The following is a 23,766-nucleotide window of genomic DNA, read 5'->3' on the forward strand; positions in this document are numbered from 1 at the left end:
AGGCTGGCAGCTTGACACTGTAAAAACCATTGCCAATCAATCTATGGACCAGTCATCTACTGTGATGACCCCTAACCAGGAAAAGCCGAAAGACATTACTTTAGTGAGTTTAAAACCCAAACACCAGTAACAGCAAGGTTTATACTCATTTAACAGACAAGAACAAAGTAATACTTATAACAAGTAACAGGTAGAGAATGAGGCAAACAGAGCAGTTTACAAATGGACTGAAAAGCACATGGAAAGGACACAGAGTTAGTAGAATACAACACATTAGCAGGCAGCAGAGAGGATAAATGTGAAAATATGAACTTTATAAGAGGGAGAAAATATTAGTAGACTTTCTGAAGGTTCAATAACTTTGCATCAACAAAATGGTAAACTTTTCCTTTCAGGTCATCTGCAAGGTTAGTTATGAAGACACGTATGGACTAGCCACAGTAGTGACTACTGTGCTACCACCACTGATCTCCATTTTTTCATCTGAGGGAACACCACTGACTACAGCTCTGTATGCCATCAGAGATTTACCTCAAATCTCACCCTAGAACCCACTAAAAGCCTAAGCAATCTATTTCCTAACCTTGTACGTGGTACAGTGTCAGTGACTTGTTGAAGGATCTAAGGCAAATTAACTACTAATAGCTCTCGGAATGTATTCTGCAGTGAAGAACTAGAACGTGTAAAAAAAATCAAGTGTTTATACACAGCACACAAGGCTATACTTTGCCCATTAATGTAATGAACTCTAGGGTAACAACACCCTCTTTGCAGTGACCAAAAGGATATTGAAATTTGGATAGTTGGATGAAAATGACAGATTGTTACTTTTAACTGATCAGCCTCACTCTTTCTAAAAGAAATATACCTACCACAACTTTGAAATAATACCCTGATTAATCAGCCAAATTTGTTTGCTCTGACCTTCCTTTTGTGATTTCATATTTCCATGAAACTTGTACCCCAGAGGCTGAGGCAACTCCCCTTTGCCCCTACCCTTAACTTTGAGCCACCCCTCCTTCATCCCCTAACTCTGAACCAATTCCCCTTCACTCCCTAACCCAACTCCTCTTCACCCCTCCTTCATCCCTTAACTCTGGGCCCAACTCTCCTTCACTCCCTAACCCTGAGCCAACTCCCCTTCGCTCCCCTAACCCCCAGGCCAACCCCCCTTCACTCCCTAACCCCGGGACCAACCTCCCTTCGCTCCCTAACCCTGGGACCAACCCCCTAACCCCGGGACCAACCCCCCTTCACTCCCTAACCCTGGGGCCAACCCCCCTTTGCCCCCTAACCCCGGGGCCAACCCCCCTTTGCTCCCCAACCCCGGGGCCAACCCCCCTTTGCTCCCCAACCCTGGGCCAACCCCCCTTTGCTCACCAACCCTCCTTCACTCCCCAACCCTGGGCCAACCCCCCCTTCGCTCCCTAAACCCAGCCCTGGGCCAACCCCCCCTTCACTCCCTAAACTCAGCCCTGGGCCAACCCCCCCCTTCGCTCCCTAAACTCAGCCCTGGGCCAACCCCCCTTTGCTCCCTAAACCCAGCCCTGAGCGAACTCCCCTTCGCTCCCTGACCCTAACCCTGGGCCAACTCCCCTTCGCTCCCTGACCCTAACCCTGGGCCAACTCCCCTTCGCTCCCTGACCCTAACTCTGGGCCAACTCCCCTTCGCTTCCTGACCTTAACTCTGGGCCAACTCCCCTTCGCTCCTGATCTTAACTCTGGGCCAACTCCCCTTCGCTCCTGACCTTAACTCTGGGCCAACTCCCCTTCTCTCCCTAACTCTGAGCCAACTCCCCTTCCCTCCCTAACTCTGAGCCAACTCCCCTTTGCTCCCTAAACCTAAAATCCCCTCCCATTTCATTTCCCCTCTTACCAGTTCCACAAGGACACACTGATGGCTTCTGAACTCACATTCGAGTTTGAGCAGTTCTCAGTCAGGTGGGAAAACAGCCACTGAAGCCTATGGCTTCAAGTTCTTGGGTTTCAAGTAGCTGGGGCTCGAGCAGCTGTAAGGGTGCCTTAAGTAGACAACATGTACCTTGACAATAGTTCACATTTATTTATTTATTTTTATTTTACATTTGTTAACCGGGCTAGTCTAGCTGGATACATGTCCATTTATACAAAGAGACATATTAATAAAAAATTTAAGCACAATAAGAATATACATTTAGTAATAAGTACAACAAAAAACCTAACATAACATTAACATACTAACTTACTACAAAATATGGATTTAAGAAGACCTACACAATGCCAGGCAAGCTGTCAGAAAAAACAGAAAGTGTCTTTTTTTTTACTGCACATCACACGAAGAAGTTCTAATCATAGTAATATGACTACGAGGTAGCAGTCTTCCAGACGTGGATGTGCAAGACACAGGACTCCACAGTAGGAGTGTCTGTATTAAGGATTTTAAGAGTGCTGGATTATTATAAGAGGAGATAAGAGGATGAAAGCAGCATCCCAAAGTCATTGGCTGGTGTACTGGATCAGATATTTTAAAGTGCCCCCCCCCAACAGTGCTTCTAGAAGTTTAAATGAGTCTTAATATTCACATTGCCCAGGCCTCATGGTTACCTCCTCATCCTTTACCTACATTTGTCTGTCCTCCCATCCTGTTTGTTCCTTTACCTACATTTCTCTGTCCTCCCATCCTATTTGTTGCCAAAGTTTACCTTCATGACAAAATTTTATATTCTGCACATGAAAAGTCACTGTTTTCTACCACTAACTAAATACTCTTTTGGATAACCATAGATAACCAGACATGAATAGTTTCATCTGTCTGGAAATGCTTTCTATTTGAAATCCTGAAATTTCAGGCAAGTAAAATTATATTTGGACCAGGACTTCATATCAAAAACTAGTTTCAGCTTACAGTTGCATGACGGCAGAAATCTGATATTTTCTTCAACTTGGCTGTTTCATTTAGTGCTCATATCAATGTTTAGGAATTCTCACCTGTTTGAACAAAATGTCATTCACTGACTATTGTGCAAGGTCTTCATTTCACATGGCTTGTAGTGATGTTATTGGCCATAAGCTTCACAGGGCTCCTTCTACCATTAAAACTGGGCACTCTTTTAGAACAGACAGGAATTAAAAGTCCAGGTTTCCAATTTGCTGGAGTCCCTATTCCCGTTTCACCCAAAATATTAATCTCTTCTCCACTGCATTCATTTTACTGCCCAATACCTACCATCATTCTGCAGATTTTTTTTTACAAGCTGCATTACAAGAATAGTACACACCAATATTTTTTTAATCCAGGAAAAGAAAGCAGAAAATTGCATTTCTGAAACACTTTAAAAAGAAGAGTCATAACGTTTTCAAGAAAGACACCTTTGAATATTTACATAAAACACTACCACAGACAGAAAATAAAGCCTAGAAAAATAAAAACTCTGAATCTGCCCATTTCCTTATGTAGTGAACACAGCATACATTCTAATTAACCTAAAGCACAATTCCTTCTTTGCCCACAAGAATTGGTTTGTGTTCACCACACCATATGTAAAACTTTTTTTTCACATTGTTTTTGAGCCAGTTTGCCTGGTATCACTGCATGTATATGTAAATGTATTACAAGTTTAATTAATGAATACATTTTCCTTTTATACAAACATACATACAATATCTGCATTACTCACTGTGTGTATATAACTACTGGTTTGTAGTTCCTGCTAGGTTTCCTCTCAGAATGAGGCAGAAACATGGGGTGAGATTTGTGAAGCAAAGTTTGCAGTGTACTATGAAAACCAGCAGTTTAAATTACTGGTATGATTAAAAAATAAGAGCAAAAGACACAAACTATAACTCTGGTATCACAGATAAGTAACAGTATAGTTTTAACATTAAACATCTGTTAAACTAGACTTCAAATCAAAAACTAGTTTCAGCTGTATATCTCTTGGGGGGGGGGGTTAGAGTTTCTGAGCATGTGCCCATTTGCTTAACAGGGTTCTTCCTCTAGATTAAACAAATTAAATTCAAAGAAATTATTTTCCTCACCTGTAAGCCACCCTGCTCCTTAACCCCTACACACCTATGTATCGTTTAGTCAAGATAAAAGATTCCATTTAAAGTTAAAGCCTTTCTTCTGGCCATTCATGTAGACATCTAACAGCCATAAAAGTAACCCATTATCAGACTTAAAAAGTAAAGATTACCATGTACTACACACACACAAAATTTACCTACCTGTTAAGTCTTTAAGTACAAGATTTTTGAATTTTTTTTCAAGTTTTATCCACTGGTGGAACTCAGACACCTCAAGATATTCTTACATAGCTGAAGAACAAGGCCCCATTATTAAAACTTTCCATAAAAATGCCGAAATCTCTCTCTATAGGCTAAATCCTTTTGCTCCAGAGCATTTTACAACTACTGCTTTTACATCTCTAGTCTTACAGAAATCTTCTACAGTGTGTCACAGTGCAGGCTTTCATTCAATCTGAGAAGGAGGTGTGGCCAGGGATGGAGGCAGACATTAATTTAGTTTTTATTTACCTTAGAATGGACCTAGCACAATAAACAGGAAATTGTCTTATATGACCACCTCTGAGATTTGACTTCAGAAAGAAAGCCTTCTTTATAGCAAATGTCACCTTATTTAGGTGAAAATGTATGCAGAAAGTCTGAATATATTTGTTTTAAAATGTATTTTACTTTGATGACTAGCTATGATATAGCTACTAAATCACACCGATTAATTTTTATTGACTGTTACAGCTGAGTGAACAAAAATACAGAAAACTGAGTGACTTGTTCAAGGCCAGGACAACACAGTAAACATGTTTAGTGGGATTTGAACCTATAGTTTTCTAATCTTAACAAAAAAAAAAAAAACTTTGCGACTCTGAGCATGTTATTTGACAAAACTGTACACCTGGATCACCTCTTAAAAGTGACACATGGCTGGTGGGCTTACCTAGGTAACAAATAAATAAAAGTAAAAAATAAACATTCACTGTCATCATATCACTTAATATACTCAACAGATCAATGTAATGTGGGCTCACGCCATCACAGTAAATTCAAGTATTATAACTGAAGAGCTCATGGTTTCTGTAGCAATACTGTGAAAGGAAGTAATCCACAAAAAGTTATATGCACTAAGACAAAGTCCATTTATATACGCCAAGATTATGTTTCCATCTGCAAAATCATTGGCTTTTAATACATTCTGAGATTGAGATGTTAAAATGGAAGGAGGCAAAGTTACAAAGTGCAATCATGTCTATAGTCTGTATCTAGGAAATGCAAGTAGTGGGCAGAGGCAAAGCATTATTAGCAGTTTAGCAAATGTCAAGTTGGGGCTGCTTGGCACTTCCAATCTAAGTATCATCCTGTCACTGCCACACCTCTTAAGTGACCTTATAGCTTATGCTACAAACATTTAGGAGCAGTACTCACAGACTGATCTGTAGCTACAATGCTCTTGCTTTACAATAGGCCTGTGTACCACACTATGTTTGTACATCTCACAAAGGGACATTTACAGTCACTGGCATTTAGTTCCAACAGTGATGCATTACAACAACTCTATGTATAGGGATGGACTTAGGTGAAATGGTGCTACTACTGTTTCAGGACCCCCCCATGCACACACACACACACACACACACACACACACACACACACACACACACACACACACACACACATACACATCCGCCATTGTTCCCCTATTTTTCCCCCATCTTGGGCTCTCCATACCATGCACATTACTTTTTTCTTCCTTTTCTCACATTTTGCCTTACTCTTCAGTTTTTTCAAGAAGCCTTAACTTTCTATATGCTCTGAAGTTCATTTTTTTCCCTTTCACACAGCCTTTTCATCCAATGATGGTTTGAACAGAAATTATGACTAAAGAAAGAAATTCATTGTTGCTGTTCAGCTTTAGTTTTCCTTGCATCCTTTCAACACACCTTTCCTGAGCAAGACAGCACAATAATAACCTTTTAGAAATAACTCAATTAAGCCTGTGCCCCCAGAAGCCATATGGGTTATAGATGCTGTGAGATGCATTTTAGAACAGTTTCGGAAGCTTTTAACCCAATAGTGGCCTGAACAAAAATCACAAGTAAGAAAAGAATTTCAGTCTTATTTTTCTTCTGTCAGTGAAGATATAAGTTGTGCCCAAAGCTTAATGTTCAAAGCTGACAAAATAGTAGCTCACAATAAACTAACAAAATAATTGTTGTGAGAATACATGGGACTGTCTTAACAGTATTATTGGATCCCAGACAAAACATTGCACTGAGGCCCCTACCTACACAACAATGGTGGCTGGTGACTTCAAATCAAAGGGGGGCTGCAGGAGACAGATGAATGGGTTGGGCCAATGGGAAGAGGTGTGGCCAACTAGAAAGGGGCAGAGCTATAGTACAGTGGGATCAATGCTGGCTGTGCTTACCAATTTACATGAAATAAATGCTCAGTCACTATGGCGCATGCTGAATACTCTACACAGCACATTGTTACATGTATATACAGGTTGGTTTGAAGACTTACCTCCAGAGTCACTACATGGGGGAGTGGGGTACAGCAAGTATGTTTCAATTTGAAATGTCTCTGGCTGATGGCGATGTCCCTGACACATTTGTCACACTCTCAACCTCAGAGCAAGAAATCTGGACAAAGCCATAAATAAAAGTGGGACAAAGGCCCAAAAATAAGGACAATTTTTAAATACTGCTCTTACAACCTTAGAAAGTTAATAGAATAGTACATCTTGCATTAGTATGAATTTTCTGAAGGGTATGAAATCTGAAACTCAAATGTCTGTCATTATTTTCTAACTTCAATATTTAATGATTTGCCACTAATTTGCCAGAAAACCACAATTTTATGAAAAATGGACCAAAAATGTGATGCAAAAATCTGGATATTCTGCGAAAATCTGTACACACACAGACACGTACATGTACACACAGACACACACACACACACACACACACACACACACACACACACACACACACACACACACACACACACACACATAAACACACAGACACGTACACACCAGACTGACCTGCAGTACCACTGGATTTCTCTCGTGGAGTCTGGCTAGGGGAGGCATGAGCATCATCAATGCCATGGTACTACAAGATCATGAAAAAATCCCTTACAGATACCTGGCATTGAGTGGAGAAACTCAAGAAAAAGGTTGTAATTTCTCAACTTTGCTTGGCTGAAGAAATAAGCAAGTACTGGAACCAGATGCTTTGTGAATACCCTTGGTATATTGCACAGTCCAAAAGGAAAAACATAGAACTGATAGTGAAAGCCAGACACAGAACAGCTTTAAAAAAATATGAACAGATTGGCAATGGGAATTTGATGAAAAGCATTCTTTAAGTCTAGCTTTACCTCAAAGACTAGAGAAGGGAGCAGCGGTAAAAGGGAATGAAGGCAAAGGATTTTGAAAGAAAGATTTAGAAAGGAAAGGTCCAGCACAAGACTCCAGAATCTTTCCTTCCTCTGTACCAGAAAAATCCACAAATAAAAGGACTTTGTCCATATGGCAGGGGGCACTGGTTCAATTACATTCTGAGCAAGCATCTGATACAAAATGGGAGGAAACAAGGGGACTTGGTTCACAGAGTAAGCAGGAATCCCAAAGAACAGGGGGTGGGATTCCCACTGCCAAGTGTACCACTGATGAACTACATTTAAAACCCATTTGTCTGCCACAAGGGAACTTGAAGCCTCAAGGATATGAAGAGGTTGCCAGGGTGTTTGGGGGGGGGGTGAACAGCAAAGTAGGCATACTGACGGGAAGGACTGTCCTTGTTATTTAGATGCTTTCTTCTTTTTTGGGGGAGTCTCCTGGCCATTGCTTTGTAAACTCTTGTGTATCATCTCCTTGCTGCTTAAATTGCTTAATGAAAAAAGAAGCTTTGGAGAAAGGAAAAATTTTACTTGCTTTAAAAAGGGAGGGTTGAAATATCTGAGTCACCCCTTGAATCAACTTTCTCCTTTCATCACATTTTATTGAGCATCTCACTGCAAAAGGGCCAAACAGAAATTCCTTGTCTAAGGAAGAAGTACATTTTCAATTTTATCATCATCAGGAAGGAAGATTTTGAGTGTGAAGTCAAGCCAACCTTCCCATTACTGATCAAGGGGCAGAAGCTCTGGGGGAAGAATCGTCAGCATTATAAGCAGACTTTAAAATATGCATAGTAATCCAAGGAGCAAATGTTGGTGGGGAATTCAAGGATTTTTTTAACCTCAAAAGAAGGGAGGTTAACAATTAAAAATTCTGCATAATCATAAAAAAGACAGAAGTTAATATTTTAACATGTGAGCTTGACAGTTTAAACTCCTGTAATTTAAAGTAGCAGAAGAATGCATTTCCTTCCCTAATATGTCAGAAGCTTTCCCATCCCTGTCAAATAGGATGGGGTTAGCAGTAAACTGTTTAGCAGAAGAAGTTTTGCATACAGAAATTACTGTTGGATCTGTTTTAGAGTTGTAAAACAAATACTTATATGAGTGTGAGGTATTTGGTATAACCTGTCAGACTTCCTGGAGGCAGAAGGCAGGAGGCTGACTATTACCCAGACTGGAAGTGGTAAGAAAAAAAGTCCTCTAAAAAGACAAACACACGAGGAAGAGCTTCAAATGTAAGACTATCCAACTGTAACAAATCATAATACTTTTCCTAGCAATATGAATTTCATTCTCCTCCCACTGAGAAACCTCTTTCATCTTACATAAAGTCTCAGAAAAAAAAGATGCATCTTCAACAGAGAAATTTTAAGCCATACTTTCCTCAGAATCTGAGAAGAAATTTCTTTAAGTACAACCATCCCCCTGCAGTGTCTACTCTTCTGACTACAACATCAAAGTTGGAAACAGAAAGAAACTCCTTTTCTTTTCTTGTCTGAAGACACAGAAAAAGCAGAAAAAAGCTCCTTAAGCAAATCTTAGAATATTTTCCCTGCCCACAGCAATAGATTTTTTTACCATGCTCACTTTTCCTGGGCATACTTATCCCAGATTCATGTTCCCTGTTTTGGCTGAAAAAAAAACCTTCACCCTCCCATTCCCCTATGACCAAGAAAAGTGATTTTCTGTTGCCCACCTAAGGCATCCCTACAGCCATAGAATATTCTCATTTTGTGCCAGAATGGATTCCTTCCAGCTTACGAAAGTATCTTCCTTACATCAGTGGTAAAAGCACAATTAAAGAAAATCAAATGGCCGCTGGATTTTTGGTGCTTAATTTAATTTGCAGAATGCAGCCTCATTATAGCTGGAAATTTCAATTATTTTAACCTAAATTTACTTATTCAAAGCAAAAAATGGACTATAATAGCCATAATTTTTCAAAACTAGCATAAACAAATTCATTGCATGACAAAGCTTTTATATACAAAATTAGCTACAAATCCAACATTTTTATATTTCACCTGATAAGCAATCGTCATAAAAAGAAAAATGTACGCAATTTAAAACAACGCAGAAACTGTCTTCTGTGCATTATTGAAAGTAACTAACCTCAAACACGTTTTTACTTCCCGAACAACTAATGCACGTAACAGCTTTATAAGACAAATATTGCAGTCATCTGTTTTCAACCACCACTTAATCCAGCTCAGGATCATAAGAGCTCAGACTTGATCAAAGAAAGCAACATAAAAACAGTATGAACCGACCCTGTACAGCATGCCATTCCACTGTAGATCATATATATATATGTGTGTGTGTATGTATCCATATATATATATATATATATATATATATATATATATATATACACACACACACACACACACACACACACACACACACACACATATATATATACACACACACACACACACACACACACACATATATATATATATATACACACACACACACACACACACACACACACACACACACACACACACACACACACACACATACACACACACACACGCACACACACAAAACTACAAAGGGCAAGTTACAAGAACACCAATTCAGCTATCAACTTTATTTTAATGTGGGAAGAATCTGAAGACACCACTGGAAACTGAAATGGGTATATAGAAGACATGCAGACTCAGCAAAGAAAGCATCCACCAGGCAAGTCAAACTGAAGAACCAAATGTTGCACAGAAGGCAGCCTTGGTACCCTCTGCATAACTATGCCAATCACCAGTTTTTAATCATTGAGAGTGATAAACATTTTTCCAGTCACAAAAACCAGCTTAAAAAGAGTCTAGCCAACATTTGGTTTGCAATGAAAAACAACTGCTCTCATGGCCAGTCATACACCAGTCATACGCCATTCCCCTTTTTTGCTGTTTTTGTCTTCCATTGCAAGTCGAAAATCACAATTCCAACAACTTAATTTCTCTGATACGAAATGCTGATATGTGCTCTATAGCTGTCATTAGCAATTTTAATAAAATATAAATAAAAGATAACAGTAACAGTTTTTGTACTTAAAGGCTATCCTAGAGGTACTATATAAGAACCAGATCTGCAATAAATTTCTCATATACACTCATGCCCTTCTTTCAATGTTATTACTAAAATGCATACATATAGAATGTTAAACTGTATAAATATCTACTACATCTCTAGGTGAAATCAAAACCTGGAGTGATTCTGCGCAGCAAAACAGAAGGATAAAGCCCTAACTGCGACATAAATAAAGAGAGATGGATTAGTGACTCAGGAAGCTGAACAGACATGGAGGATGGGCAAGAGATGCTTGACTTGAGTCAGTACTTTTGCCTGGGAGGAAAGTACTGCTACTGACTGTTTCTCACTCTCGTTTTCCCAGCATGCAAAGCTCAGGAAGAAGGCGAGAACCAATCAGTAGCCATCCAGCCATCCATGTCACGTATGTGACTGCAGACGTGGCAGTCCGATCCCCTTCCACTTTTATTTCGGGGCATCACACTGATGCCTTCTGTCCTTAATCTGGACTGCTTTTACAGCAGTCCGAATTTACAGAAACGAGTGTTTTTTTTTTAAACCCGGAATTCGATGAGCATGCACAGTTTGAGTTCTGGGACTTTAACAGCAAGTCAGTTGGACTCGCAGCTAAGCAGCCAGCCAGTATACAGTAGCATACAAATAAATATTTTATTTTTTTAAATGTTCCTTCTTTTTCTTTCTTTTCACAGCTGGGGGGAAGGGGGGCTACAGCCCTTCAGTCTGATGGCATGAGCCGCCACTGCTGCACAACCCCTCACAGGATTAAAAATGAAAATGACCAATAAAATTAAACATATATTTATTGATACTTCCAACAAAATTGGTGTTTAAACATTAAAAAAACATTCTGTACAGCAAAGATTAGTCAACATAAACATCTGAACAATATAACATGAGCCTTGAAAAACACAAACATTTCAACAAATTAATGATACTACAACTAGTAAACCATATACATGCAGATGGCACAGTATGAAATTATTATGAAATATTTATTATTAATCAAGTGTTTAACATAAACGTTTGAGAAATTTGTTAAAAAATTATAATCAATATTTAAATATATTTATGTGATTTTAAAGGAGTGGCAAAGGTATTTCAGATCACGGCTCATGTACAGTAGAGACTCGATTATCCAAACTAGTTGGGACCTAGGGTAGTTCAGATAATCAAACTGTCCAGATAATCAAACATATAATTGAACTGGATAAAAAAACAGGATCAGCAATCCATCTATATATTGTGGGAGTAGAACCCACAGCCTTCTACATCAAAAGCAAATATACTACCTGTTATGTTACTAATAATGCTTTTAAATGCTTTAACCCAGTAGTGATATCATTTGTTAAACAACAGCTGAACATTGTAAACAGATTTGGCATAAGCAGCACTAAACTTCTCTTTCCCTGAAGCTCTCAGCTCCTTGTAAAATGCGCTTGACACTCAACCATATCGCTCAACTTTGTAGCAAAAGAAATCTGGAAAAAGCCAAAATTTATGGGGGGGCAAATGCCCAAAATCCATCCAGGGACACATTTTAAATATTGCTTGTATAACCTTAGAAAGTTGCTAGAATAAAAGGTATTGTGTTACCATGCATTTCCTGAAAGAAAGGAAGACTGAAACTTAAATATCTGTCATTACTATATTTAGTGAATTTAGTCCTCAGAAAACCACAACTTTTAAGAGAAACAGACCAAAAGTATGAGCCAAAAATTCCAGACATTCTGTAAAAATCTGGACAGTTGAGAGCTATACACTCAACTCCTTGAAACACAAGAGGTGGAGGGGGTAAAGAATTCAGGCTCTTGTACCTAAGGTACAGGGTTTGAGCTTGAACAAAGTAACACTAACCACCAGTTATCCCTAACTGGGGCATTTTACACATACACACACACAATCCCGATGACACTTACTTGTTGAAGCGGAAGCAGCAAGGCAGCAATGAATGGAATGTTAAATTCCATGCGGTAGGAAGAACAGATGATGCATGTACAAATGTAACATTTAGGAAGGCTGCGTTCAGATAACTAACATTTTAGGAAGGCAGCATTCAGACAACTGATGTTTCAGATGATCAACATTGACACTCTACTGTACACCACTTTCTAATATTTATAATTTTCGTAATTCTTCAAATATTTATAATTTAGTATAGTGCAGTATTTATTTACTTATTGACAGCAAGTCACAACACACATAGATTACCATGGAACTTCTATGCTCGTGGGCCCCCCAGTCAACTGCCCAGTGTGCCCATGCATTAAGACAGCACTGATTCTGCCTGCCTCCCTAACCACCCAAAAAAAAAAAAAAAAAAAAAGACAGTCACTGCCTATGCATCCCTCTGGTGTCAAATTGGGATGAACGCAAAGGTGCGAATTGCCACAGTCATGTATTTCAAGTGACTGCTATCATACATATACATATACATACCATGCCTCCACACTCCTCACCCCTAACCCCAAAAGGCAGCCACATGTATATGTGCTTAATGTGTGATTGTGAGGACAATGAAAAAAATGATTACAGTAATGTATTCTATGTTGTTGCTCCCAGACAGTACACTGCCCCATACACAAGCTATAGTAACCTTTTCTGTACACCTCTGAGGTCTGTGAGGAATGTAGGCCACCTTCAGTGTATAACTGACTAGACACATGCAGCAAGTGGAACATCTACAAAGGTTCCTTACAAAAAGAATGCAGGGGTAAACACAATGTCCTACACTCAAAACCTAGGCTCTTTACTCAGTATGATACAGGCTTTTGCAAGGTCATCTTTGCTTGCCATACAAGGTGTCCCTGGACACTGTTGTGATGAACCTTTTGTATATCAGCAAAACAAACAGCATCAGAACTACTAGTTTAAAATACCTAAATTTTGTTTGCAACATAAATAGGATATGTTGGAGAGACAGAGATATTTCTTAGAGAATTCCCATTCTCTGGAATAGGCTGCCCATCCATTTGAAAAAGAGTTCCTCTCTATTCCTGTGGGCCAATGGATAGGAAATTGGAAATTCACCTCTGGTCAGGCACTTGTCTCTGATGGACAGAAAGAGTCACTGAATCACCCCCTATATAATTACAATTTGTGGGTCACATTTGGGTTGCATAGGCAGGGCTCTATTTGCCATTAACCTAGTATACACCTATGAACCTATAAAAGAAACAATGACCACACTGTCCCCAGCCCAAACACAAGCTATAATAACCTCTGTGCACACATTTAAGGTTTGACTGTGATGAAAATTAAAGGAGTAATAACCACACAATAACTGGCCCTATCACCCCCACATAACTTATAGCAACTTTATGAACACACACATCTGAGCAGGATTTTTTTTTAGAAAGGGTACAGTTGACAGCAGAGACAATTATCAGCTTTATCCTAACAGGGTCATATCACAGCCCTGTTCAGGTTAAAGAGTGTAATCAGAAAATTAATGCATTTTTCTCCTCAATTGTACCCAACCAGCAACAGCTTTTGTGGGGCCCTCACACAGTCAAGGATGATTGAGGGGACTCCCTGTATCCATTCATACAGTCTGGGGAGTGGAGGCCACCATACTTCTAGGTCATCTAAGAGCCTGAATGTTCTGTAATATATTTTATGCCTTATTTTTGAAATATAATTACTTGTTAGCTGCATTTTTTCACTGACACCCAGAAGAATATTGTATGTGTCCTGGCATTACTGGGTGTGTGCACAGATAAAAATCATTGATATTTTAAACACACACATACACACACACACACACACACACACACACACACACACACACACACACACACACACACACGCACAAGGCATAACAATACTAGTTTTGTACTTATTTCAGCAAATAGAGATATATTGTGTGGGATCTACTTTAATAGATCGAATCAACATATAATCGAAATGAAAATGAACAAGACAACAAGACTGAAATAACACAAGAGCGAACATTTGCAATACCGAAACTCCAAACAATGAAAAAACAGATAATGCATTTAAACACAGTACTTCAAGACAAAAATGTTGGATTTCCGCGGTGGTGCAGCGGTAGCGTTGTTGCCTCACAGCAAGAGGTTCTCCCGTTAGATTCTCGGCTGGAGTGCGGGGAGTGCCTTCTGTGTGGAGAATGCATGTCCTCCCCGCGGTTGGGTAGGCGTTCGAAAGACATGCGTAAATGGGCGTGCTTTCACTGATGGTTGAACGCTGAGCTGGCACCTCAGCGTTCGTGAAAATCTACTGCCAGTCATTAGCGGGCCGGAGTTCCGCTGTGGCGACTCCTAACCGGGAAAAGCCAAAAGGCAACAACAACTTCAAATCAAAAATGTACCTCTTTTTAGTATCTGCAGGGGGGAAACCCCCCTGAACCCCCCCCCCTGCAAATTAAATATACCAACTCTGAGATTGCACTACAGTGGGGAAAAGGGTAAATTTCTCGATCCTCACTGTATTGTAATCTCCACTCAGAATCTCAGACCAGTGTGTGACATTCACAGCTGGTTCTTTCCAAATGACGTATATATCCTTCTAAAATAAATATTTCCATTCCTTTTTCAGGTTTGTAGGCAATGTAAAAAGCTCAGAGATTGCTGGGTGTGTCACATGTAATATCTGGTATACTTTTTGCCACTATGTAGTACAAACCGTGACACTGACAATACTAATATATAGTAACACCACAGTAAAGATAGAACTAAACACAGTTCAGTCTTGCAACTGATTTTTTCAATTGTTATTATTTTGAGTTTCTATTATGTTGCCTCATTCATTTTTATTTCAGTGTTTTGGTAATTCGATCTACTAAAGCAGATCCATATTGTGCAACACTGGTACTGCCACACCAGATCAGTGACTGCTCTTTAGCAATCATCAAACAGCAGCAGGGGTAAGTCACTTTTATTTACCTCATTGAGGAGTAATGCATACCTGTCTCTGTTCCTGATTTCACAGACTCCTGATTTTGCCTCATAGTTTTGCCTTGTCCTTTGTAAAAAGTTTGATTTGCCGGTAAATCATATAGAATTACAGACAGTAAATCCAGTCATCAGAGTTTTATACTTCTTACTGTCCAATGATGATACAAAATGTATTATTCTATTAACATTTTAAGTGAATTACAGCAATATTTAAAGTGTTCCTGATCTTGAGCCTTTATTCTGCTATAATTTTTGGCATTGTGCAGAATTCTTCACCAAAGAAGTTGAGAGTTACAGCTTCTGGAGTCCTGCCAGTTTTTATAAATTCACCAAAAAAGAAAACCATCCTTGAAGATCGGAAGCATCAGCTCTTCTTAAAATCCAAAGTTTGCACTGAGATAAGTCACTCTGGGCTGCTGATCTCTCCGGTGTTTATCTTGCCCATGTTCATTATCAGCTTTATCCTAACAGGGTCATGTTACAGCCCTGTTCAGGTTAAAGAGTGTAATCAGGAAATTAATACATTTCTTTTCCAGTAGCAGCTTTTGTGGGGCCCCCACACATTCAAAGATAATAAAGGGGGGGCGCTCTGCAGTCACAGGTATTGCAGGTACCTAAAGCTGGCCAAGTTGATAGTTTTAGTGGAGAGAATATCCACCAGCAGGATTTAACCACTCCAGGGGCACTTTGTCAGTGGTAAATACTAAATGGACTTGTGAATCCAGGGGCACTTTGTCAGTGGTAAGTACTAAATGGACTTGTGAAGCCTGTTACTTGATAAATCACTGTTACTATAACCAAACATATCTCTGAATTTTAAAGGAGATATAGATAAGAATTATTATTATCTATCTGGTTTATTTATTTATTTATTTTGACAGTTGTTGACCAGGAATGTCCAACTGAGCATGAACCCTTTTTTCAGCTGAGGCCCGGAGAGAAAAGATACACAGACAGATAAAAAGTAATAATACAAATAATAAACAAGATTATTCAAAGATAATACAAAGCTTAAAATTAGAGATAAATGAAAATACAGAAGTAATAGTACATGCAAACAGCAATGTATATAACTAAGGTACATTATAGGTCAGTCAGCAGGCAATAGGGTATATTTATACAGACAAACAAAGGAAGTTATAAAGAAAGGCAGAATAAAACAGGTAAGTAAGTAGTGTTGAGAAGTTCTTAGACAGAAAAAAGTGAGTAAGGGTAAGGGAAATAAAAAAAAATAGTAGAGAGAGAAGAGAGTTAGGTTGGGTTTAGGCAGGGGCAGATCCAATAGTTCCATAAATGTTCTATAAGAGCTTGTTTGAATTCATGAGTGTTAGAGATGATATGGATGGACAGGGGTAGTTTATTCCAAATAAGGGCAATTGAGTAGCTATATAAATGTTGACCAATTGTTCTTCTAAGTTTGTAAATTTCCAAGTTTAGTTGATCCGAACTTCTGAGAGTCTGAGCTGGAGTATAATATGAGATGAGGGAGGAGATGCTGAGGCAGGAGGTAGGTTTGTTGAGAATAGTGTGGATAATAATTAGTTGAGGAGGTAAGAGCTGGTGAGTTGTAGGGCTGATTTGCAGCAAACCTAGCTACTTTGCTGTAAATGAATTCTAGCTTGTTTTTTAGAGAGAATTGTAAGTTAGTTAAGATTTGTGAGCCATAAAAAAGACAAGGAAGAAAAGCATAGGCTAGGGAGAGTCTTGAATCAGTGGAAAGGATATTTTTTGTTTCTGTAGAGCAAACCAATTATTTGGTGTGTCTTTTTTTAAGTAATGGTGGATGTGTCGACATCTGTGCAGTGACAGAGACCTGGTTCAAGGCTCCATAGAGCACCCCAGCATTACCAGGCTATAATTCATACCACACCTTTCGTCACCTAACCTGGACCGAAACACTAAAGGTGGAGGCGTGTCCATATTCATTAAGGATATCCACACCTCCAGGCTAGTTGCTCAGCATAATGCATCCGAGATTATCCAAGTGCAACTAACTCTGGGCAAGACTGCAATCCAAATTGTAGCTTGCTACAGATCCCCCAGCATGACCCAGAATTCCTACTCCTCATTTCTTGATACACTGGAAAATATTAGGGTACAACCTAACACCCTAATAATGGGCAATTTCAATGACCCAACCATTAACTGGGAAAACTACTCATGTACCAACTCTTTTGTTTAACGTGGATCAACTTATCCACACCCCCACCAGGGGCAGCAATATCCTGGACCTGGTCATTACCAACATGGGCAACCGGTGTTCCACACCAGAGGTCAATTCCTCGTTGGTCAGATCCGACCACAGGCTAATCACCCTAGACATCCACATCCTGCCCCCACCCCCCATTAGGGAAACCACCACAAATAATTTCGCCAAAGCCAATTCCACGCTTCTTAAGACAGAAATGGCAAGCTTCACGACACCCATGCAGACAGACAATAGAGGTATGACTGCTGAATCCTTCACAAATGCACTTTATAAGCACTTACATGAGTGCATGGATCGTGCAATCCCTAAAAGAACCAAGATGCTATCCTCCAAAAAAAGGAAGCCAATCTGGTGGTCCCCTGCCATAAACAAATTCTACAACAGAAGAAAGAAACTGTTTCAAAAAAGAGTAAAATCCCATGATTGGAGGAACTCCCTGGTCAGCCTCAGTAAAAAGCTGAGATCCCTCATAAAATCCTCCAAATCTAGTTATGAAAACAAAATTGCCACTGATTCTAAAGACAACCACGAAGCATTCTATAGCTATGTCAATAATCTCAGTGGCAACACTCAGATCTGCTCTGAGTTACAGCACAATGGCACTAAATATACAGAACCAACTGATATTGCCAACATCCTGGCAATGAGGTTCAGTGCTAACTTTACCCTCCCTCTCACCCCCTAAAGGGCCCATCTCTATACCAGAAGAATGCAAAGTTCCTGTAATCACAGTTGCACAGGTAAAAAACACACGCTCCAAATCCAAGAACACAGCATCCATGGGACCTGACAATGTCCCAGGCTGCGTTCTACATGAACTACAGAATGAACTGGCACCCCACCTAAGTACCATGTTCAATCATAGCCTTACCTCAGGCTTTGTGCCCACTGAATGGTGCACAGCGATGGTTATCCCACTCCACAAAGGGGGAGCCACCACGGACCCCAGGAACTACCACCCCATTAGCCTGATGAGCCTGGTCTGCAAGGCTATGGAAGATATCATCATGGAACTTATAGACAATGACACTGGAAATTTCCAAACTCTGGACCCCACCCAGTTCAGGTTTGTAAAAGGCAGATCATGTCTCCTAAACCTGATAGACTTCTTTGAAGTGGTCACCAAAGCTGTAGATGAGGGTAAGGTTGTTCACACATCTTATCTAGATCTCGCCAAGGCTTTTGACACCATCCCCCACTCTGGAATTATAGATAAATGCACTAAACTAGGTATAAATCCCTATGTCACAAGATGGGTTGCCAAATGGCTCACTGACAGAACCCACACTGGGAAAATAGCAGACTTCAAATCCAACTTCAGACCAGTGGCAAGTGGAGTACCACAGGGTTCAGTCCTGGGTCCTCTCCTGTTTGGTATCTACTTGTCTGAAGTACAGGCTAACACAGAAGGTCTTTGGGTAATGAAGTTTGCAGATGACTGCAAACTAGGAGCCATAATCGAAAGTCCTAATGATGTGGACATCCTACAAAAGGGCCTCCCTGAGACAGATGCCTGATGTCAAAGCCATGGCCTCAAGCTCAATGCCAAAAAGTGCATTGTCATCCCCTTTTGGTAAAAACTCTGTACCCATGAACTACCACATAGGCTGTAGTCTACTTAACACCAAAAGTTTGATGAGAGACCTTGGAACACAGGTGGACAGTAGTCTCTCCTTTGATAATCACATCGCCACAGTGGTCAGGAAATCCTTCTACATGGCAAACCTCATCACAAAAGGTTTCTCATCCAGGAAAAAAGAGGTCATTGTTCCCCTCTACTCATCACTCATTAGACCTATTATAGAATACAGCGCCCCTTTTGGTATGTACCTCACAAGACATTTACAACAACTGGAAAGGCCGCAGAAATACCTCACAAAGAGGATTACCAGCCTCAAACAAATGCCCTACGCAGACTGTCTCAAAAAACTCCAGCTTTACTCCATCGCATATCGCCTGCTCAGAGGCGATCTCTGCATAACATACAAAGCTATGTCAAACCCAGAGCTGTTGGACATGTTCCACTTAATGAAATCCCAATCCCTCCGAGCTACATGCTCTAGGGACCTAAACCTTGTCACCACAATAAACAGAACATGCTGGAGGGATAGATTCCTGACCCAGAGACTTCCCATACTCTGGAACAAATGACCTATCTATATCAAAAAAAGCTCCTCATTAGCTCTCTTCAAGAAAAATCTTGATGATTGGATGGGAAATAGGAAATTCACCCCGGGGATCACTTCTGTGGCTCTGCTCGACAGGGGCACAGGAAAATAATTTTCTCACTTCTGTGGCTCTGCTCGACAGTGGCACAGGAAAATATTTTTTCTGGGTGGTAAAAGCCAGGGTACCTTTTTGGCTAGGCTTATATAGGCCCTAGGGCCAATAGCCTAGTACCTACCTATGAACCTATGTAGGCTAAACTTGAGTTGATCATTAATAATTACACCCAGGAGCTTGGTATGTGATTCAGCATTAATGACAGTACTGTTAAGAGATGAGACAAAGAATGTAGGTTTAAGATAAGTGAGGGATTTTGGGAGGAAGAAGAGAAGTTTAGTTTTTTGGGGATTAAGAATGAGTTGATTATCAGTAAACCATCTTTCAATAGAGTTGAAAGAATTTTGAGTTAAGCTGTGGAGGTCAGAGATATTATCAGAAATGGATATGCTTGTTGAATTGTCAGCATATTGTATAACAGAAGTATTAGAAATATGTTAAAAAGTAAAGGATCCAGAATGGAGCCATAAGAAAACTTGCTGTGGTGGGGGGCCCCAGCAACCACAGGGTTCACTAGTACCTAAAGCAGGCTATGGGCAGAGGGGTGCTGGCCTGACAGAGTAGATTTAGGCGCTGGTGTAATTTGGTATATGCTGTAAATGTAGTTGCATGCATTTTTATTTTCAGAAAAGGGGGTGCCGTAATCCTGAGTTCTGCAAACGCAAGTTACATATGTATGTGTGAATGTCCTTGAGTGTGTGTGTGAGTGTGCATGTGAAAATGCATGTGTGTGCATGAGTGTGTGTGCGAGTGCATGTTTGAGTGTCTGTATCACTGTGCTTCCTTCCAAGCATAAATCAGTAATTATCATCCATCTCAACCTCTGAAATCTGGACAAAGGCCCAAAAATAGGGACAGATTTTAAATATTGCTCTTATAAAATGAAAAAGTTGCTAGAATAACACAGTTTGTGTTAACATGCATTTTTCTGAAGGATTTGACTTTTGAAACTTAAATGTATGTCATTATTTACAGACTTAAATACTCAGATCATCCCAGTGATTTGCCAGAAAATAAAATTTATGATGAACAGACCAAAAATAAGAGGCAAAAATCTGAACATTCTGCAAAAATCTGGACAGGTATGGTAATTATGCAGAATGCATATCTCTCAGCTCTCCCAGATTTTGCTGAACATCCCATATTTTTTTCCATATTTTTGTCCTGTCTAATTTTTTTTCTTTTTTGGTGAATTGCTGAGGATTACAGACTAGTAAATAATACCATGCATTAACCACAAAATCCACCAAGAAAGGCACCAGAGAAACTGGAAAGATATTTTAGCATAGTTAAAATTTAATGTTCGCTATTCGTCCCAAAGACTTCCTCAGAAATAATTAAATTACACTGGCAATACATATTTAACCCCTTAAAAAAAACTTTTATCCAATCATATTGTCTTACTAATAAATCAGTGAAACAAATGACAATGCATAAAAGCATATTACAAAAATATCATTACTTAAAAATATAAGGGCATTTACCCCTGTATATTAGCTTTAGTAATTTTTCTGTTTTTTAAAAAAACATTTGCTGTTCATCATATCATTTAAACCGGGGGCTAAATAAGAAGCAAGCTTAATCTGTCATTCAGCTTCTTTCTGTTCTACATAATTTCTGTAGTCCCCTCCCCTAAGATCACGTTTAACAACTTCCAAAATTGAAAAAGTAAACTTCTTCCAGTTAGAACAAGTCAAAGAATGTTTATAAAGAGCATTGTTGCTATTTTTTGTTTTTATAGCATACAGATGTTTCAATACCCTTTCCCTTAAACTTCTGGTGGACATACCAATATAAAAACCTGGACATGTTGAACACATCGCAAGGTACACTATTCCCGTTGTACCACAATGCAATTTCCAGGAATTGGAATGGTGTAATGTTGATGCTCCAAAAATACAAAGGGACCCTCAGAAATAAATCGGCATGCCCTACAACCTGAACATTTAAATATACTCCCAGTTTCACCACAAACAAGGGGTAGCCCTGAATTCTTATTTTCTAACATATGCTTAAAGTTTTGATTTTTCTTATAAACAAAGTGGGGGCCATTACCAAGAACTTTTGCTAAATCTGCATTTCCAGTAACAACTTTCCTGTTGTCACTGATAATCTGACGAATAAACTTACTATCTGTATTCATATCCAAACAAAATCTAGGACTTTTTGCCATTTTTTGAAGGGTTTAAATGTGTATCGCTAGTGTAATTTAATTATTTCTGAGGAAGTCTTTGGGATGAATAGCGAACATTAAATTTTAACTACGCTAAAAATCTTTCCAGTTTCTCTGGTGCCTTTCTTGGTGGATTTTGTGGTTTTTGTACTGTGGGCACCTTGGCCTTATTGTGTGCTGTTTATTTTTCTTTATTGGTGTTTTTGTAAGCAACACATGGCTGGAGCACTAGAGGATGACTTGTTGAACTTAATTCTACATTCTACACCTACCAGCAAAGAAAAAACACTTGATGAACTTATTTTGGCAGCAGATGAAAAGCAAAAGTCTTTAACTACCTTCCTGGAAAATTGCATTGTGGTACAATGGTAAAAGTGTACCTTGCGATGTGTTCAACATGTCCAGTTTTTTACGTTGATACGTCCACCAGAAATTTAAGAAAAAGGGTACTGGAACAGCTGTATGCTATAAAAACAAAAAATAGTAACAATGCTCTTTATAAACATTCTTTAACTTGTTCTAACTGAAAGAAGTTTACTTTTTCAATTTTGGGAGTTGTTAAACGTGATCTTAGGGGAGGGGACTACAGAAATTATGTAGAACAGAGAGAAGCTGAATGGCGGATTAAGCTTGCTTCTTATTTAGCCCTTGGTTTAAATGATATGGTGAACATCAAATGTTTTTTAAAAAACAGAAAAAATAATAAAGCTAATACACAGGGATAAATGCCCTTATGTTTTTAAGTCATGATATTTTTGTAGTATGCCTTTTATGCATTGTCATTTGTTTAACTGATTTATTAGTAAGACAATATGATTGGATAAATGTTTTTTTGAAGGGTTTAAATGTGTATTGCCAGTGTAATTTAATTATTTCTGAGGAAGTCTTTGGGATGAATAGCGAACATTAAATTTTAACTACGCTAAAAAATCTTTCCAGTTTCTCTGGTGCCTTTCTTGGTGGATTTTGTGATTTTTGTAATGTGGACACCTTGGCCTTATTGCGTGCTGTTTCATCATCTTCTGTCGGCTGTTCCCGTTAGGGGTCACCACAGCAGATCACCTGCTTCCATTTCTTCCTGTCCTCTGCATCTTGCTCTGTCACACCAACCACCTGCATGTCCTCTCTCACCACATCCATAAACCTTATCTTAGGCCTTCCTCTTTTCCTGTTACCTGGTAACTTCATCCTTAGCATCTTTTTCCCAATATACTCAGCATCCCTCCTCAAGCACATGTCCAAACCAACGTAATCATGCCTCTCTGGCTTTGTCTCCAAACCTTCCAACCTGGGCTGACCCTCTAATATACTTATTCCTAATCCTGTCCACCCTTGTCACACCCAGTGCAAATCTTAACATCTTTAATTCTGCCACATCCAGCTCAAACTCCTGCCTTTTTGTCAATGCCACTGTCTCCAAACCATATAACATAGCTGGTCTCACTACCCTCTTGTAGACCTTCCCTTTCACTCTTACAGGTACTCGTCTGTCACAAATCACTCCTGACACTCTTCTCCATCCACTCCATCCTGCCTGTACTCTCTTCTTCACCTCTCTTCCACACTCACCATTACTCTGAACTGTTGATCCCAAGTACTTAAACTCATTCACCTTCGCCACCTCTACTCCCTGCATCCTCACCATTCCTCTATCCTCCCTCTCATTCACACACATATATTCTGTCTTAGTCCTGCTGACCTTCATTCCTCTTCTCTCTAGAGCATATCTC

General features: G+C 39.5%; 1 protein-coding gene across 1 annotated transcript in view; it reads right to left on the bottom strand.

Annotated features, from left to right (window-relative positions):
- Nucleotides 1–4,469, bottom strand: part of LOC122787224 (N-acetyllactosaminide beta-1,3-N-acetylglucosaminyltransferase 3-like) — a 258,417-nt gene extending 253,948 nt beyond the window's left edge. The window contains exon 1 of the mRNA XM_044053822.1: nt 4,207–4,469. The gene's annotated coding sequence lies outside the window, so the exon portion shown is untranslated. The remainder of the gene's footprint in view (nt 1–4,206) is intronic.
- Between the last annotated feature and the right edge of the window lie 19,297 nt (nt 4,470–23,766).

This window comes from Protopterus annectens, chromosome 13.part0 (assembly GCF_019279795.1).
Source record: "Protopterus annectens isolate FY-2018-M chromosome 13.part0, PAN1.0, whole genome shotgun sequence".
In the NCBI taxonomy this organism is placed as follows: Eukaryota; Metazoa; Chordata; order Ceratodontiformes; family Protopteridae; genus Protopterus; species Protopterus annectens.